The sequence below is a fragment of the Mobula birostris genome, chromosome 3 (genome assembly GCF_030028105.1).
Source record: "Mobula birostris isolate sMobBir1 chromosome 3, sMobBir1.hap1, whole genome shotgun sequence".
In the NCBI taxonomy this organism is placed as follows: Eukaryota; Metazoa; Chordata; class Chondrichthyes; order Myliobatiformes; family Myliobatidae; genus Mobula; species Mobula birostris.
The window spans coordinates 190,956,936-190,974,895 of record NC_092372.1 but is presented as its reverse complement, the minus strand read 5'-3'; the positions used below and the strand labels follow the sequence as shown (position 1 = coordinate 190,974,895).

The 17,960-nt window shown below is 38.5% G+C and overlaps 1 protein-coding gene across 11 annotated transcripts in view; it reads left to right on the top strand.

The window, feature by feature from the left end:
- Window positions 1-17,960, top strand: part of odad2 (outer dynein arm docking complex subunit 2) — a 277,618-nt gene that overhangs the window by 227,350 nt on the left and 32,308 nt on the right. The window lies entirely within an intron of this gene.

Sequence of the window (17,960 nt, the reverse complement as noted above, 5' to 3'; positions counted from 1 at the left end):
TATGCCCCTTGGGGGCCTGTATGTGCCTAGGGCCACTGTCCTTTCTTCATCCCATATCTAGCCTTCAATCTCAGATGTCCATTTTCATTCCCAAGAGTGTGCAGTTGAAATGTCCAATCAAGGGGATGTGTTCGAAATGGTATTTGGTATTCTGCAATGCTTATCGATTTCATTCATTTGAATGTATTGAAATTTCTAGGTAAATTTTCTCCTAATATTCTAAATCTTTTCCAATTAATCATACACTTGTTTTAGGTATGAATAGAAAACCATGCTACACATGTGGTCAAGTTTCATTTTAAATAGAATGAAGTTGACATTGACTTTCTTCCCTTTAGGCCATTTAGATCCTAATTTACTGTCCCATTCAATAAAATAAGGATAATGGGGATCTTGATGCCTAGACTTAAGAATTTTTATGCCCTCCAATAATTAGGAATATTTTTTATCCCAGTTCCTTACACTAATAAAGTTGCTCAAAGAAATGGCTCATGCAACCCAGTTTTGGACTTATTAGGCTGCCATTCAGTGACTCAGGCAAATCATTAATCTAAGAATCCCTTGTCTACTTTTCCACAACCGATGACTGTACAGAATTTGTTTCCCACAACAGCTGTTGTCCTTTAACTTTATACCTTTAAATCAATGCACAGATCAATATTTGTGCAGATGCTAGAATAAATTAATAATTTCACTGGATGCATGGAGTCTTCTAACTGTAGCATGGTCCTATTTCTGAGTATTTTAAAGACTCAGCAAAGAAAATATTTATGGCTATGTCATAGTCCGGTCCGTAAAGTCCGTATTCCAGTTCACGGTCCAGTCCATCGACCCTTGCTCCAGGTTTTCCTATCTACCCTGTTTCTGTCCTTGTTGAGCTAATTGAGTCAGCTGATGCTAGTTGGGGCTGGCTGCATAAATACCTTCAGAGAGCAGGGTGTGGTTGCTGGATTGTTCTTGTCCTTACTCCTTGGATCCCTTCCTCTGCCTTCTGTTTCCTCGCCTGAAGCCTTGCCAAGCCTTGCCTTGCCTTGTCTTGCCGGTAACTCTCGCCTCACCTGAAGTTCTCATCTCGCCTTGCTTTGCCTGAAGCCCTGCCTTGTCTTGCCAGTAACTCATGCCTTGCCTGAAGTTCTCATCTTGCCCTGCTTTGCCAGTAGCCTTGCCTTGTCTTGCTGTCTGGTTCTGGAGCCACCCTGTACCTAGCTCCCTTCCTGTCCCTTGCCTCTGCCCAGGTAAGCCAGGCCATCTTGCCGTTACCTGGGGTTGGTTCTGTCCCTTCTTGTCCCTTGCCTCCGCTCAGGTAAGCCAGGTTGTCTTGCCGTTACCTCGGGTTGGTTCTGTCCCTTGCCTCTGTCGGGTGGTGATCTGTGCCCTGCCCAGGTGATCCGCGCCCTCTCCAGGTGAACTGCGCCCTGCCCAGGAGGAGCCAAGCCTCGCCTAAAGTCTCAAATGTCTAGTCCCCTCCCTCCAGCCTCGCCTCAAGTCCCCTCCCTCCAGCCTCTCCTCAAGTCTCCAGCCTCCAGCCTCGCCTCTTGCCTAGCCAAGCCAAGTCTCCAGCTCCAGCCTCAAGCTTCAAGCCTGTAGAGCTCTGCCTCGTCCTGCCTGCCTGCCAAGCCTCGTCCTTGCCTAGTTCTGGGGTCCGAGCCAGAGGCAAGACCCAGGTACTGGGTCCTTGTTCAGTCTCTGGCCCGGAGTCCAAGCCCGGGCTCCTAGCTGTCTTGTTCAGACCTGTTCCAGGTTCCTGGTTTTCCTGTCCATGTTCTTGCCATCGCCTTGTATCCTTGTCCTGTCCCTGGTACTTCAGTGTCTGTATCTTGCACTTGGGTCTGTTCCCAGCTGTGCCCTTATGACAGGCTATCTCCAATCCTGTTCTGCAGCTACTCTATGGACATTTACCAAAGGTACTTATTTTAAAAAAAGACACTTCAGGGTAGATTTCGTTTTGTGATAAAAATGGAAAATATACGTATAATAGTAAATTAGTATTCCATTTTATATATCTCTTTAGTTTTTATTTCTATTGGCTTCAATAGAAGATGAAAACAATCTTCTGAATTATCTCCCATTTACACTTTTGCATAAAGTTAATATTATCTAGTGTGTGCTCACTAACCAGCAGAGACAGACTGAACATTTACCCTGTTATCTGTAAAGCCAGTTGCCTCGATTTGCTTCTGTTCACCATGTCTTTTCTGATAATGTATTCCATAACCAAGAACTGCCAGTGCAGCACAGAATTTATAGTTACCTTTGGAGTTCATGTCACCAGCTGTGATTATGGATTTGTTAATTTTAACAGATAAAACTAAATATTCCAAGTTTGTGGATGGTGAGTTCCAACCTCAGTCACACGCTGTACACACTGCTTTTGAAATTTACTTTCACTGAATTCAATGGAACTGAATTTCTTATGCAGAATTCATCTTATAGCCACTAGTATAATAACCATAATAGAATCAATGAAAGACTATGCCAACTTGGATGTTCAACCACCATGCAAAAGATGACAAATTGTACAAATACAAAAAGAAAGAAATAATAATCGCATTAATAAGTAAGCAATAAGTATTGAGCACATGAGATGATGAGTCCTTGAAAGTGAGTCCATAGTTTGTGGGAACATTTCAGTGACAGGGCAAGTGAAGTTATCCCTCTTGTTCAAGAGCCTGATGGTTGAGGGGTGTTAACTGTTCCTAGATCTGGTGTTGTGAGTCCGGAGGCTCCTATACCATCTTCCTGATGGCAGAAGTAAGAAGAGAGCATGACCTGTGTAGTGGAGGGGTCCCTGGTGATGAATATTGCTTTCCTGTGTCAACTTGTAGATGTGCTCACAACATGTAGCCCTGCCACAACTGTCAGGCATCCTTCATTGATTCAAGTTTAGTCCGGAATTGCCACTTTCCCGGTGAGTTGGCTTTCCAGTGATCACATCTGGACCTCTTGTAACTTTCTTGGTCACCAGCGTTGAATGTCTCTGATCTGGCTTCTGGTTGGGGAAGTCTCTGAATGATTCTCTGGGGAAACACTCATCTACAACTGTTTTTATAAAGTCCCTGACAAACCATGGTGTATTCATTCAGATCCACAGATGATTCCTTGAATACAGTCCAGTCCAGCTTCTCAAATCAATTTTGTAGCCACTCCTTTACCTCCTGCAACCACCTCTTTGTTGCCCTAATCTCTGGAGTTTTGCTCTTTAGCCTCTGTCTGTATCCAGTAGGAAGTCAGCCAAGTGATCAGATTTCCCAAAACATGGTCTAGGCATGGAAAAGTCGGTTCCTTATCTTAGTATAATAGTGGTCTAATATGTTGGGACCTCTGGTGCCACAGGTTTTATATATGTAACGATCCATTATATTGACTCCTGTATGTCTAAGGGAAATCCCGCCCAGCACCTGCTTCAACACTCCCCTCAATCAATCACAAACATCAATTATTAGCCAGCACACCTAGTAAATTTTAACAAATACACTTTATAGATATAACTAATTCTATGACATTAAAATGAATTTGATACAGAGAGAGAAGTAATAACAAAAATAGGTACCAAAACTAACAAAAAGAAAGACCCTGTACATATATGCTGCTGGTAATTGGGCAGACATTTCTTCAAACGAGCCTGGTTGAAGTCCCCGACTATGATGTTAATCGAGGACTAACATCCCCGACTATGATGTTATGATGACATTCTATGACACTAAAATGAATTTGATACAGAGGGGAAAGTAATGACAAAAATAGGCGCCAACTCTAACAAAAAGAAAGACTCCGTACATATATGCTGCTGGTAATTGGGCAGACATTTCTTCAAACGAGCCTGGTTGAAGTCCCCAACTATGATGTGAAATGTATCAGGATGGATTGTTTCTTGTTTGGAGATGACGCCATGCAGTACCTCAAGTGTTTGTTTATAATCAGCATTGGTGGTATGTAACTGTGTGAAGATTACAGACGAGATCTCCCTATGTAAATTGAATGGACAGCATTTGATCGTTACATGTTCAAGGTCTGGGGAACATAAGTTCAACGAAATCACTCCATTGGAGCACCACCAAGTGTTTATTGTGAAACAGGCACCTCTACCTTTTGCCTTTGGTCCATCCTGTGAATCAAGCTTTCGGGTCTGATTGCCATATCGGTGTGCAGGGAGTAAGCTATGTCTTGGTCAAACATAGAACAGAACAATCTCTCATTTTCCTCCAATACGGCAATCTTGCCTTCAGGTCCTCAGTTTGGTTGTCCAGCAACTGCACATTTGATAACAAGATGCTAGGAAAAGGGGGTCTCATTCCTCTGTGTTTTAGCCTGGGTTGGAGTCCCCCACTCCTGCATCACTTCCGGGCTATGGTGATGAACCTTTGACCACTTAAAGTTGTTCTTGTTTGCTTGAGAGTTAAACTGCTGGGTCCTTCAGAAGATTTTGAAATCTGTAGTTCATTAAGTCAATTTAAAAGTACATTACTTAAATGGAAATTACATACTAATGATTGCAGTGAGAGTTATTCAAAAAAGGTATACTTAAAAGTATTTTATGTAGTCCAGAATGTGGCCATGGTTTACCGGTGCTATCTTGCAAACTGCAGACACTGTGTTAGACATTCACCAAGAGTGACTAAGGATAAATTTCTAGATGCATCTTTCCTAAAGTATTTCCTTACTGGGAATTCAGGTCACAACATTCTTCCTTAAATTCCATTTTAAAAATCCAGTTATTTGATGACGTATTCATTTAATAATCTACACAAATGTGTTATTGTTTAACGCCTTCACAGTTACTGCAATGCTTTTTGAATCTGTCTTTTCATAGGAAAAATTGAGACATCATTTCCAATAGAAAATACTACTCCATAATTAAAGTATTTTTCCCTATTTTCATAGCTCTTTTTATGTGAATGCTGCCAGCCCATCCACTTCCCTTTACGTAATACAAATGATTTTGAATTTTGTGTTAGAAGTAACATTGTTTGTGGATTTTAACTAAGAAAAGCATTATAATTATAAAATAATGGTTTTCTTTTTTGACCATTACCAGTAAAAGTATCCTTTCAAATCAACTGTTTCCAAGTTTAAGGCTCCAGGCTTTCGATAAAGTTGGAGAGTGGTGAAAAGAGTGTGATTAACGTAAGAAATCTAATGGGTAAAAGCACCAGGTAGATATATTGAAAAGAAAACTTACTATGATATATTATAGTTGAACATAAAATATTAGAAATAGAACAATTGGCCACCTGATCCTGTTTCGATAATAGCTGAACCAATCTTGGCTTCAAAACTAGTTTCCTACCCTCTTGCGTTACCTCTTGACTTCATTGTAGTTAAAATGTCTGTCCATTGAGACTAATGGGCTAGCTAGTCAACTCCTGATCCCACGCCTAATGACCCATTTACTGCAACTCTGTTTTTTGTTTGAAAGCCAATCCTCTATCCATGACAATTATTACCTCTACTCCTCTGAACTGTTTATCATTAACAGAAATGCAATTTGCCACCAGATCTGCTTGTTTGCTAGCGCTGGTACATGACAATTAGAATATTGTGGATAGAATTTTTTTTCTTGGATATAATGGTATGCTTTATACTAATCTCTGTTTTATTAATGGATGTGTACCTGTTACTCTGTTAGAAATATTCTGAAGCGTAACTTTTTTAAAGTTTTATTTTGCCTTCAGCTATTCTGTCAGTTAGTACCAATAGTAACTCACAAAATCCAGAAGCACCACTGTTACAATTGACGCAGTCTCTAAAGATTATGTATGTCAGACACATCTCTGAAGGTTGCAGTAAATGAGTTTAACACGGTGGAAATCAAGAAACAGTAACTATTGTATTCTGAATGTGTAATCACTGAATTCTGATTCTGGCAATATGCTTAAAATCTTATTGGTGGTAAACAATCTTCCTAAATATTAAAATAGGTTTAGAGAGTAGATAAAGAAAAATGCAGACTAGTGGAATTGATAAAATCTATTTTGCTTTTTCTAACTGGATTTGATTGATAAATTTATTTCAGTTGGCATTCTTCCCAAAATAGTGAAAGCATATTTTAAAAGATTCCAAAAATCTACTTTTAACACAATTTTTAAAAGTGAATTAGACGGCTTATAAATCTACTGATTTTATCTTTATATTTAGAATATTTATTATAGTTTATACCTTAATTTAAAAAAAGCTGAAAAATAGGTAAAATTATATACAAGTGACCTTCATGTTCCTAGAAAAGCTCCACACAGTGATTCTGCACAATGGGAAGACACATTATCAAGAAGCACGAGTTGTAAAACAAACACAAATTGTGTGTTCGTTTATTTAAATATGTTTCACATAAAGTCAATGAGAGTGAATTTTATTCGATAATTCAGATTTAGTGTAGTTGTTTGTGAATTCTGTGAGGGCGAATTTCAAATACCCAAATGGCTATAATGGCTTCTGTAATTGTGTTACAATACTGGACTGGCTGAGAGAAGATGTTGCTTCAAACATTTTGTTTAAATGTAGAATTATCCATCATTAAGTGACTCAGTTTGTATTAATAGCGACATCCATCTTCCAGTTTAATTTTATTATGTGACACTGATTGTTTATTTCATGGAATAATACAATCTTTGACACTATTTGAAAAGTAAACTTTTAATAATTACATCAGCTTTACATTACATTATCATATACCATCAGTTTGAAACAATTTTAGTTCATGCTGATATCCTGGGGATCATGTTAAAGCAATTAGAAATACACAATGAGGCTATCAAAGTGCACCAACAGTTGTTAATACTTCTGGTCCAAATGGCTGCAACTTAAGCATCCATATGTGTGAAAATACAGATGTGTGAAATGCAGAAGACTGGTGGTTTCTGACAGATTCAGAAGACAGAATCTGTCAGGTTGCTCCTCAATTGAACACTCCATATCTCTTGAAACCTTTCTTGGGTGTGATCTGGTGCAAGATCCAAAATTGCAGTGAAGCACAAAGGTTTAGCAGAAACAGGGAAAACTTGATTACTTTCTTCACATATTTTGCTTTGTTTGCATGTTTTAATTATTTATAAGTGTTTATGTGTTTTTCATTAATAATTTTTACTATACTTTTATGTTACATCTTTAATGATTTTTAACTATGTACAGTATTTCAATTTTAATTGTTTTGCAGTGTCTCTGAAAAGTCAAAGATACTTAAAAACTATTCAGATTAATTACAATTTTTACAGGTGACAAAACCCCGTCTCTAGCTTTGCCACAGGAAGCATTTCTGGGATGAGGTTTGTTCACCAAGTTGTTGAGACCCTGCCATTGCTCACTGGGATGTGGAGGATCAACGAGGTAGATAATTCACATCTGCTGTAGTAAGTATGGGTATAGTTAGATGGTGGGTGGCAGTTTCAGGTAGGGAGAAATGGGAAAGCGTGATTCAACTCATATTAATGCATGCTACCATCACTGAAACGAATTGACCCAGCAAAATTCTGATAACCATTTTTCATTCAGTGTAGCCAAAACAGCCATTATGCATTCCCCAGAGTAGCTCAAGACTGATTCAACAGTTACACAGCTGCTTTTTATTTTACAGCTACTTTTGTAATAAACTTTGCAGACATTTCATTGTTACGTATTTGCAGTATTGATCCCGGTTACTTATAGTTTGCACGTGGCAAGTAGCTCAATGATCTCAGATTTACTTGAGAGGCCACTTTCTGAGGTAAATGTTTACCTAATTAACCTATCTTCTTAAGTTTTATCTTTATCATTTGCAACCATGCATACCTCTGGGGTTTAGCCTAATTTTGATACACTAACTGACTATGTATTAAAACCTCCCTGCTATCTGACATTTGCATTTCAAAAGGAACATGGGGTTTTAAGTGCCCATGTACACAAATGAAAGGGAAAAAGACATAAACTCAATTAAAAACTAATCAAAAAGCTAATGAAATGTTAGTTTTCAATTTCAGGAGAGCTTAAATTCATAATTATTTTGATATAAAGACACCCAGCCAGAGTCTATCTAATTTATTTTAGGAACTGAACCTCAGAAGCACAAGAAAACATGAGCAGGATTTAACCACTGGGCTCCTCAAGCCAGCCACAGCATTCAATATAGTCATGGTTGATCAGTGCTATCCTCAACTCCTTTTCTATGGCAGCTCCACATAATGCTCAATGTCTTGATCTTTCTAATATCTATCACTACCATAATTATTTTGAATCACTTGCCCTCTACTACACTTGGGGGCTGAGAATTCCGGACATTCACTACCCTCTAAGAGGAAAATTTTTATGCCCTTCAGTTTTGGTCGTCCCGTATTCGTGACTCTCCCACTGGTGAAAACATCTCAGCATCTACTTTAACGAGACCCTTTAGGACCTTATATGTTTAAATAAGGTCACCAATAAGGTCATTCTTCCAAGTTCCAAGGATACAGATCTTGGCAAGGTCTCTAAACTATCTAGCCTCTCTTCATAGGATAACCCTTTCCTCACAGGAATTATCCTGATGAATCTCCTTTGGACTGCCTCCAAAGCTACTATGTCACTTTTTTAGAGAAGGAGACTGAAATTACCACGGTATTCCAGCTGTGGTCTCATCAATACCTGTACAATTGTAACAAAACTTCCCTATTCTCAAACTCTATAAGTCCAACATGCCATTTGCCTTTCACTTGTTAGAGCTGCCTATTAACTTTATGTGACTCGTGTACTGGAACATTTCCCTTTGAATGTCACACATTCTATCTCCACTATCTCCACTTAGATAATCAGCCTTTTGATACCTCTTACCGAACTGGATGACTTCTACCTAGTTGCTCGGTCTATCTTTCTCCTGTTGAAGAATCACAACGTCCTTATCATAAACTATTAGACTTGGAGCTGGTACAGCAAAAGCTCATCAAAAATAATGCCAGAACTGTAGGAGCTAAATTAAGGACAGACTGCGTAAATTTAAATCAATTTTTTTTAAATTGCAGATGCTGTGCATTTGAAATAATATCTCCCACACTGTTACAAGATTCAACATGTGCCCGAGAATTATACCTCATCTTTCATCTGATTATGTTAATATCAAACTCTGTTGCTCTGTTTTGCCATTTTTGTCTGCCATTCCTCTCAATCATTTCCTTTCATTTGTATATTCTGACCTGCTGGGCATGCCTCTGGCAGTTTGACAATATGGCATAACACAGACATTATAACATCAGCAACACATTGCACTGATAAGGGAGCATAACTACTTCTCAATGAGTACATTGAAAATACATAATCAGAGAAGATCCCCTTATTCTACTCATCGCCCTCTCACTCTTTTGGTTGTCAGCTTCTTATTCTGAAGAACAATCTTAGCCCTGAAACATTAACCATTTCCCTTTTCACAGCTGCTGCCTGACCAGGTGAGTTGTTCTGACATTTACTGCATACAGGTAACTTGTATTCCTTTGGGTATAGAAGGTTGAAGTTTGATCTTCTCAACATATTTTAAATGATTAGAAGTGTGATAGATCCATACAGATCTAGTGCAGGAGTCTAAATAAACAGCATTTACATAAAATTACTGTTGGATTATGTAGAATTAGATTCAAAGATTCAAAGATTCAAAAAACTTTATTGTCATTCTAACCGTACATCAGTTCTGCAGGGCAGAATGAGACAGCGTTTCTCAGGAGCAGTGCAATCATGACATAACAAACGCAACACTAAATAATAAACATAACAGTAAATAGTAAAACACAACAGCCACATGTCAGTTAAAATCAAGTTATAAGTGTCCAAGTTAAAAGTGTCCAAAGTAGGGTCAGGTGGAGCAGCTATTTAGCAGTCTGACTGCCTGTGGGAGGAAGCTGTTTAGTAGCCTTGTGGTTTTAGTTTTGATGCTCCTGTAACATTTGCCTGATGGCAGAAGAACAAACAGTTCATGGAGAGGGTGTGAGGGGTCTTTAATGATGCACCGTGTCTTCTGGAGGCATCGACTCTGAAAGAGGTCTTGGACAGAAGGTAGGGAGACCCCAATAACCTTCTCTGCTCCCCTAACCACGCAAGGCTTTTTTGTCGACAGCACTGCAGCTGGAGTACCAGGTTGTGATGCAAAAGGTCAGCACACTCTCAACCACGCCTCTGTAGAATGTAGTTAAGATGTTAGTGGGGAGTGATGCTTGTTTAAGCTTCCTCAGAAAGTGCAATCTCTGCTGGGCCCGTTTCACAATCCCAGTGGTGTTCCTGGACCAGGTGAGATTGTCCGAGATCTGCACCCCAAGGAACTTGATGTTTTCCACTCTCTCCACTGTGGAGCCGCTGATGCTGAGGGGTGTGTGCTCAGGCTGAGACTGTCTGAAATCGATGATCATCTCCTTGGTTTTGGTGACATTAAGCATCAAGTTGTTATCCCTGCACCAGCTCTCTAGGTGTTTGACCTCCTCCCTGTACATTGTTTCATCGTTTTTGCTGATGAGCCCCACCACTGTGGTATCATCTGCAAATTTAATGATCAGGTTCTCCTTGAATCTGGCTGCACAGTCATGTGTTAGTAGTGTAAACAGCAATGAGCTAAGCACACAGCCTTGTGGGGACCCAGTGCTCAGTGTGATGGAGTCAGAGATGTTCCTGCCAACACGGACTGACTGTGGTCTCTCTGTCAAGAAATCCAGAATCCAGCGACACAGCAGTGCTAAGGCCAAGCAGCAACAGTTTCTCCACTAGTCTCTGAGGGGTGATGGTATTGAACGCTGAACTGAATTAAAATTAGGAACAACTTTTTCACATAATGACTTCTGTACATCTGGGGCTCTCACTCAAAAAGCTTTAGATGAGAAGTCAATTGAATTTTTCAAGTTTGTGAAGATGTTTTAACCCTATAATGTAGAAAACAAGTCTGATGAAAGTCAGCACTAATATTTAAAAGAATACTTTGGTCTGAGAATTTAGTGGTGAATTTTCATTGCTTTTACTTTGAAGTACCATGATAAAGCTCTTGAAATGGGTGTGATAGATTTACCACCTTTTTAATTTTGGAAATGTGACAATCCATTTTCAGTGGATCTTCTATTATCCATCAGGAATGCCCTTTCTTATAGGTGATGAATCACTTTTAAAATAGAAATCAACATCCTACAATGCAAATAGAATTCTGATCAGTCGTTACAAGCAATTGGGACCATGTTCAATGTGAGCAATTCCATGGGTAACAGTATAGAAAAGGTGAGTCAAAGTTAAGTGACAGATTATGATGTGTTAATGCATACACGGAGCAGCATTCTCTGTAAATGTACCCCACTTCTGCAATGTCCAATCTTAATGTCTCATTCCAGAAAGTTGTATTTAGACATTTGGTATTGCATTTTGACTGTCAAATTCAAAAGATGTTGGATCCTAAAAAATACTCTTTAGTGACGTAGTTGCCTGAACAAAAGTCAATCCATCTTTGTGCTAGCAATGATGACAATTGGCACAGGCATACTGATTGAAGAAGAGTTGCAGAAATACTGTAGTCTTTGTCCTACTAACCTCTGTCGCTGCTTATGCCCCACATGAGCCTCTTCCCATCCCATTTTGTTGATATTTCTTTCTGACTGCATTTATTATTAAATAAAATAAGGATTCATGTAAGTGACAGATTAACTAAGCAGAGGAAAAATAAGAAGATAGAAGTGGTTTTCAGATGGCAGACAATACTAGCGGAGTATCACAGGAATCCATTTTGGTTATTGAGCCATTCACAAATCGGGACAGGAAATTGGGTTGAGAGGAAAATTAAATCAGCTATGATGAAATGATAGAGCAGACTCAATGGGCCAAGTGGCCTATTCTGTTCCTATTTCTTATGGTCTTCTGTTCCTAATAAAAAGGCAGTACCAGGCATTTAGATAACAAATGACATAAAGCTACAGTGAAAAGCTGTAAAGGGAATGCCAAGGATGTACAAATGCTATAAGCAGTTTAAGCAAGTGGCCAGGAAAGGTAGAGTATTTGGGCAAATTTTGCAATTTTGCACTTTTATAAAAAGAATACAAATTTGAATAGTTTTAAAATGTGATACAGTTAATATTGCTGTACTGGGGAATCTTGTCTTGATGAAAATTTAATGATTCAGCATGTAAAATACAGGTACAGCAAACAATTAAGGCTAGCAGCCTGTTGATGTTTATTGCAAAAGGGGTGAAATGTGAAAGTAAGAAAATCTTGTTAAAATGGTACATGGCTTTAGTGAGCCTTCATTTGGAGTACCTTGTGTATTTCTGATCTCCTTACCTAAAGGAGGGTATAGGTATTTGTTCTGTAACACCTGAGTTAGTTCAGGTTCCACTGCAGAGATAAGCACACACACACTTTTGACCATATTTCTAATTTATTTTTACTTTATTGTCGCCGAACAATTGATACTAGAACCTACAATCATCACAGAGATATTTGATTCTGCGCTTCACGTTCCCTGGAGTACAAGTCAATAGTAAATATTAAAAATTTAAATTATAAATCATAAATAGAAAAAAGAAAAGGGAAAGTAAGGTAGTGCGAAAAAAACCGCGAGGCAGGTCTGGATATTTGGAGGGTACGGCCCAGATCCGGGTCAGGATCCGTTCAGCAGTCTTATCACAGTTGGAAAGAAGCTGTTCCTAATTCTGGCGGTACGAGTCTTCAAGCTCCTGAGCCTTCTTCCGGAGGAAAGAGGGACGAAAAGTGTGTTGGCTGGCTGGGTCGTGTCCTTGATTACCCTGGCAGCACTGCTCCGACAGCGTGCGGTATAAAGTGAGTCCAAGGACGGAAGATTGGTTTGTGTGATATGCTGGACTGTGTTCACGATCTTCTGCAGCTTCTTCCGGTCTTGGACAGGACAACTTCCATACCAGGTTGTGATGCACCCTAGAAGAATGCTTTCTACGGTGCATCTATAAAAATTAGGGTTTTAGGGGACAGGCCAAATTTCTTTAGCTTTCTCAGGAAGTAAAGGCGCTGGTGGGCCCTCTTGGCAGTGGACTCTGCTTGGTTGGACCAGGTCAGGTCATTTGTGATATTGACCCCGAGGAACTTAAAGCTTTTGACCTGTTCCACTTGCGCACCACTGATGTAAATGGGGTCGTGCGGTCCACTACTCCTTCTGAAGTCAACAACTAATTCCTTCGTCTTGCTGACGTTGAGGGATAGATTATTGTCTTCGCACCATGCCACCAGGTTCTTAATTTCCTCTCTGTACTCGAACTCATCATTACCCGAGATACGGCCTACAATTGTGGTGTCATCAGCAAACTTATATATTATAAACTTATATACTGTAGGTGTACCTTTCAATCCTAAGTACCCAGCTGGAAAAAATATCTTCAAATTAATGAATGTTGATTGGAGTCAAATGGAAATTCTGCTCTGCTGTATATCCAATCATTGTCTCCAAAAGAGAACCACAGTAACTAATTTGTACAGTTTGTCTGGTAGAAGTGAACTGATTAAATTATTGGACTAATAACCCAGACACATGGACCACCAATCCAGAGATATAATTTTAAATCCCTCTATGGCAGATATACAAAAGAGAAAAATATTAAAAGATTAGCTTTATTTAAAACATTGAAACAAACAGTGAACTGCATTGTTTTGCGTCAGTGACCAACACAGTCCGAGGATTTGTTGGAGGCAGCCTGCAAATGTCAACATGCCTCTGGCTCCAACATAGCATGTCCATAACTCACTAACCCTATCCCTAACTCTATATATTTTTGGAATGAGGGAGCAAACTGGATCACCTGGAGGAAACCAGAATAGTTATGGGGAGAATGTACAAGCAGCAGGAATTGAACCCTGTTTGGCGTTTGCTGGTGCTGCAATGCGATGCACTAGCCACTATGCTGCCCCATTTATCTAGCTGGAATGAAAAAAACACACTAGACGTTCATAATGGTCACTGCAACTACTGGACTGATGTAAAAAAAATCACTTATGTTCTACAAAGTGGGAATTCTGCCAGTCTGTTCTGGCCTCCATGTGACTCCATTTCTGTAGCAATTACTCTAAACATCCCCTCTTAGTGGCCTAAAAATTCAAAGAATAGCAAATAACTGTTGGCCTTGCACCTCACAAATAAATGAGAAAAAGAAGCAAGGTCCTACATACATAAATAAATTAAAAGGCACAAGGAGAACTTCTTGATTTTCTTTATGTGGAGTAAAGGAATGTTTTACATTCAGCAGAGAGTGCAGATGGGGTCTCTGTTTAACATCTGTGTTGAAAGACAGCACTTCCAGCACTACAGCACGAAAGTGTCAATTTAGGTTGTGCACTCAAGTTTCAACAGTAGGTTTTGAATCCATGATCTCGAAACGTGAAGGGAGCACCACCACTGAGACAAGGCTAGTCCATAGGTGTGATTATAATACGTCAACTGCAGCATTTTCCTTTAAATGCTGTAAAAAAATGACAATTACATTTCATTTGCTTTGTTATTGAGGACATTGTTTATTTTCTACCTTGTAGCTGTCAATAATTGTCTCTATAAGACAAGTAAAAATCCTTGTAAGGATGTTTGGCATTGCCGAATGTTGCATACATAAAATCACAATAATGCTGTTAAAATAAAAAAGACAAAAGATACTGATTTCCAGTATCTGTAGTTTATTTGCTTTTTAATCATCATATTTTGGTACTGGCTTTAATTCATGTAAATCTTAAATTTAAACTAGTGCTGAAATATTTTATCAAAATATTATTGGTCTTTCAACAATATGTTTGAAATGTAAGTGTTGTAATGGTTAAGTAAAATGCAGGGAAAGGAGCGCATTAAAAAGGTACATTCAGTAATGTAATTTCGAAGTCACTAACCAACTGGTTAAGTTGACCAAATTTCTTTAGAAGATTTATTTCAACTATTAAACAAACTTAAAATGTATGTATTTATTTCCCTATATTTAAAAGTGTATTATGATTATAAATTGTTTGGTGGTGCCTGTGAATAATTCTCAAAGCATGTGATTTACGGATCTATCATTTAACTTTACCAAGTGGTTTATCAATCAAGATTCAAAATCATAGTAAATCTGAAAGTAATTGATAATTAACTCCACTCAGATCTTCTCAACTATTTTGTTAGTCATGTATTCTAACAACTAGACAGTGCAAACACAGGTATAGCAAGAAGATGAATTATCATCCAGTTCGATCTGACATGTATGCTTGGTATCTCACAGTTTTGAAGCATTCCATTATTGTCTCTTTGTCTGAAGCTACAAATGGGATGCCTTTCACAGTAGATTGCTTCCAGGCTATTGGTGATTGTTTGTTGAAATCATAAATCGCTGAAGACGGCTTTGGCTGTTCGTATTAAAGAAGTTCTTTCATAAGACAAGCTTCATGTAGTAATTGATGTAAATTACTAAATAAGGAAGGGTAATTACTTGTAATTCTCACTGAAGCCATTCCAAAATGACTACTGCCAAAATTGATGATATGTCGCTATGATGTTAAATTTAGCCCTGCATATAAAAACATAATTCTGAAGCTTTTAATAACATATGTGTGCAGTGCAAATTACAAAAATATTCAAAATGACATGTTTCCTTCTGTTTAGTCACTTAATTAGGCCAATGGTTTTTACACTTATTTCAGTACTGTGTTACAGTTGTTCTTGCTTGCTTATTTTCATTGCTTTAATTTTAGCTTTATATTGCCACTTCTTCCTTTTGGAGCTTGGCATCAGGCAGCTCCTACTGTTTCGGATCTGAATACTGGCTCCAGGGTTAGGCTGGAGGTGCAATCCACAGGCTTGGCATTTTGACAGTGTTATAGTTTCCACTTGCTGGAAATTAGTGGTTAATTTGACAGCATAAAAAAAGAAAAGAGTAATGAGAGCTGTATTTCTGTCAAAGTGTACTCACAAGAGCACAATCCTTTCTGGCATCGGGGTATTCCATCTCCTCATACTCAAAAAGTTTGATAGAGATGGGAGGCTGTGAAAATCAAGCACCCTCCTGTGTGCTTTGTTTACTTAAGTGAAGGCTGCTAAATATGAATAGCCGGTTTAATTTAATCCACTTGTTTAAAAACTTGATTTGAGGGTTATCAAGCATAGACATTCTCGTTTTAGATTTGTTAATCAAGAACAGGAAAGTGCAGCCTGCTGCCTTTACACTTAACACCACAACACGTCTGTGTAAATTGGGCCGTACATGCATGAGTAGTGCATTGCTATTTGAAACGATGCCAAAAAGAGAGAACATGTTTAAAGCTCTTTCTAGAGGTCAAGAAGCCATGGAATCTCTTAGAGCTAGAGCACTGGCTGAAGTTATTTTTTCAAAACGAGTGTTAAGTTATCAAGTTACTGAAGCTGAAATATGTAACAAAGTGCTGCATTATAGTCTGTTAAATCCCAGCTGGGAATGAGTTGTAGTGAGAGGCTCCCGTATCTTTGCCTTGACTGTGCTTCTGGAGACTTGTAATTTGGCTCTGTCTGAATAACAGGCACTGGGCCTGGCATTAAGCTGCTCTTGGCACTCCACAAGTGTCATTCAGTCATACAAAAAAGAGTTTGTCCCAGTTAGTTATATGTTTGCTGAGACTCTGCAGCAGTAGCTGTGAATCTGAGGTTTTTTTTTGGATTGTAACTAAGTGATCTAAATAATATTATTGCAGAGGATTTTCAGACTGAGCACAAGATTTTATAGATTCACTTGTAGGAAGAAAAATTCAATTAAAATAATATGGAAAGAAGTTCACTGACCAAGTTTACCAAGTTATTGCAGTATGCCAGAACACTGAAGAATTCGACTATATTCACATTCAGTAGTTCAATCTTTCATCTGTTTTCTTTTCTGTATTTATCTTGCTGTGTAAAATTCAGAGAATGTCTTTTCCTTCCGATCTGGCACCCAGCAAAACCACATGACTGTACAGTAGTGCCTCTCACAATTGTAGAGTCCAGAAAACATTTCAGACGGAGGTACTATTTAAGCACATTGGATGTTATTGCTATATTGAGTATGGACATTAAAATGCATAGTACAACACAGAGTAACACAAATAAATGTTTTACATCTCAAGCTTTCAAGCAACACAGGTAGGACCATTGTATATTTTAGTAAATATTCTGCTATACATTACTTCTTTATTAAAAGTATTTTTGGTCAGGATTGGTTAAAGCATAAAGCAACCCAAATAAACAATAAAATGTACTGTATGTCTGTATCCTATAAGGTACAGAACAAATAAGACCAGAGTATAGGCAAATTGTCTCAAAATTATATTGGTCAGTGTTTAATATAACTAACGATTACCAGATTTTCTTTACAACATAGAAAGAGGCCATTTGGCCCATTAGGTCTATGCCAGCTCACAAAGTAAGGCCATCACCCATTATTTTTTAAATTTTTTTCACTCTACATTAACAGAAGCTATTGCATCACACCTCCCCTAGTTTCTACCACCCACTTACAAACATTTGTATATATTGGCAATTTACAGCAGCCAATTAAGTTGCCCACCTACGTGCTTTTTGAATGAAGGAGGAGATACAAAAGAGGCATAGTGGCATGGTTATTAGATTTGTTGCCTCACAGATCCAGCAATTCAGGTTGATCTTGACCTCCAAAGCTATCTTAGTGTGTAGGATTAGTGTAAAGAAGTAACTTAGTGATTGGCACAGTCTTAGTGAGCCCATGCTGAATGAATGTGTCTCTAAAAGCGAAGCACTTGGAGCAACTCATCTGGTCACAATGAGAATGTGGAAACTCCAAACAGACAGCAGTGGAGGTTAGGATTGGACCCAGGTTCTAGGAGCTGTGATTAGCTCTGTTAGCTGCACCACTGAGTTTACCTTATTGTTGATAAGAGTTGCATTAAATTGAGTAACTTGACTGTAAACTATGGCCACCACTAAGATTTAGGACAGTTTACATATTTATAATGCCCCGTTCATTTAAAAGTTGTTCACACTCCAACAGTATTAATTCTGAGTTGTCTATCAGCAAATACTAATGCTACATTGTACAGAATAC